The sequence below is a fragment of the Octopus bimaculoides genome, chromosome 1 (assembly GCF_001194135.2).
Source record: "Octopus bimaculoides isolate UCB-OBI-ISO-001 chromosome 1, ASM119413v2, whole genome shotgun sequence".
In the NCBI taxonomy this organism is placed as follows: Eukaryota; Metazoa; Mollusca; class Cephalopoda; order Octopoda; family Octopodidae; genus Octopus; species Octopus bimaculoides.
The window spans coordinates 94,095,570-94,097,910 of record NC_068981.1 but is presented as its reverse complement, the minus strand read 5'-3'; the positions used below and the strand labels follow the sequence as shown (position 1 = coordinate 94,097,910).

Below are 2,341 nucleotides of genomic sequence, written 5' to 3'. Positions count from 1 at the left end.
GAAGTACTTTGCCCAGATTGATTCTCTCTTATCAATAACTTTTTATTCTGATATATATATATCGGTTTATTTGTGTGTGTATACTTACATAACCCTTCCATATTACAGAATTTCACTTCCTGAAAATAATCTTGCTGTAACCTGGTATTTTGTAAAGTGAAACCTACTTTCTCATTGTTATAATCTCTGTTATAATTTGAGGTGGGTTTTGTGACCGAATTAAAAAAATAAACAACCGTTTACGTGCAGTCATGAATGGAAAGGGAGAAAAAAGGGAAAAGGTCAGAAAAACTCAGGGTAAAGGAAAAAGAAAGAAAAAAAAGAAAGAGGAAAAAATCTAAATCAATACATCCCCCAGTGAACACAGGAGGTGCACCACCAATTGCACAAACAACAATATTCACACAAATCTGCAGGTAGGTGCACACCACACACAAAGTAAAAAGAAATCACACTATTTCACACAAGAGTCACCATAACATTTATTACAAAAATACTAATGATCTGCACTGTTTCGCTTTGTCTTGTTTTGTTTTTTCTTTTTGCATTTCAACGCTTTTGATCTTGAACTGAACTATTCAACCGTTTATCTTCATTATCTTGTTTTGCTCTATTCCTTCTGCCATTTTGGAGGATGCTGTTTGTGTGTGACTCTTTAAACTTTGTTTTGATAGCGCTCTGTAAAGTTTTGTCACCTTTCTTCTCTTTTCCTCACTCTCTCTTTTTTGTCTCCCCCCACCCACTTATTCTTGTATATTTATTGCTCTTTCTCTCCCAATCATCAGCAACTGCTGATTGGTGGGATCGCCACCACTTTAACCTATCCATTCTTGGTGGCTGAGGCATGCATTGAACGACCATGAGACCTGCATAGTGGAGTGACTATGTGACAATAGATCGACCTCTGACCTCTCATTCTCCAACAACTTCGGTATGTTCGAGAGAAGCTAACCCCTCTCCACCACGGGTTCTGAAGGGAATTAACCCTACCAACCCCACCACTCCTACAACCCTCCCGCCACCATCCGACCTTCATTTTAGTCCTACCAATGGAAACAGAATTAACCCTGCAAACCCCACCACTCCTACAACTTTTAACACCCCCCCGCCCCACCTGACCTCTGTTCTAGTCCTACCTTTGGAACTAATGCTGCTTCCCTGCCTCCTCTGCTAACTCACTTCTTCGATTGCGTTCCAATGCTAGCCCTCTACCGTTTGTCACTTGTGCCACCAAAATTACCACAGGAGTCATGTCTGCATCGCCAAGGCTCAAGCCGAAAGTCTTCCATACTGGACCTGCAGTCAGTGCCACTTCAGCTCCGACGTGCTTCATGGAGATGTCTCACAATCTGACAACCAGCTCTCTACTGAGGACTTAGCTGCAGCCCTTCAAGGTTTATCTAAGTCGAAGCTCATTAACCAGATCCCTAAGGGAGCTTGGAATAGCTTTGCTCACACGCTTTCCAGCTTGTTGAAAAATGTATGCTTATCCAACAATGTGTCCAGCTAGCAGAAACTGTTTCTGTTCCCTCGCATCTCTCTCCATGTGCACGATGTGAAATCAGGCTCCTTTACATCCTCTCCCAAGCAATAGTTCCAGCTATTTAAGTCCACCCCAACCACTTCTCACCTCAATTTGACATCGAGCACAGTGCCTACCAACATCCAACTGATAGACCTCAAGCATACAGTCAATGCTAAATTCAGTGAATTTGACATAAAAGGGGCTGTATCTCCTCTCTTCTCTATCCTCCCGTGCTCTACGTGACTGTGAGTCTCTTAGATGTCTGAAAGAGAAGCACCCACTGGCACCCCCAGATAATCAACTAAACTGGCCCAATCCCCCAGAATACTTGAGACCAGTCTTCACCTCTGATAACATCAGAAAGGCGATTTCATCCTTCCCTGCTGGTTCAGGTGCAGGAATTGATGGCCTTCGGCCTCAACACCTCAAGATTGGTATTTCCTTATTAGCTAGTCCTGCCGAATTTGAGCTCTTGGAGAATTCGACTCAATTTGTGAACTAGTTCTCTTCAGCAAACGTCCTCCCTTATATCCACCCACTATTCTTCGGTGCAAAATTATTCGGGCTCACTAAAACCGAATGGAGACCTTTGCCCCACTGCTGTCGGCTGCACCTTTCACCATCTCACTGCAAAGATGTGCTTACAACCGGTCTCTAGCTTATTGGAGGAGGAATTCTGGATGCTGTGGTCAGGGCGAGATCCACAGCTTCTGCAGCCAAGCGGAACAAAATCTTGAAATACTATGATCTGTCAGCCAACTACATTTTTCATCCTGTGGCATTCGAGACTTTTGATGGGGTCGGACCACTAACTGC

The 2,341-nt window shown here is 43.6% G+C and overlaps 1 protein-coding gene across 2 annotated transcripts in view; it reads left to right on the top strand.

The window, feature by feature from the left end:
• The first annotated feature begins 211 nt into the window (after positions 1 to 211).
• Positions 212 to 2,341, top strand: part of LOC106875284 (F-box/WD repeat-containing protein 5) — a 37,928-nt gene continuing 35,798 nt past the window's right edge. Inside the window, exon 1 of one of the 2 annotated variants that reach the window (XM_052968263.1) lies at positions 212 to 416. The gene's annotated coding sequence lies outside the window, so the exon portion shown is untranslated. The remainder of the gene's footprint in view (positions 417 to 2,341) is intronic. The other variant, XM_052968260.1, reaches the window with a different exon arrangement.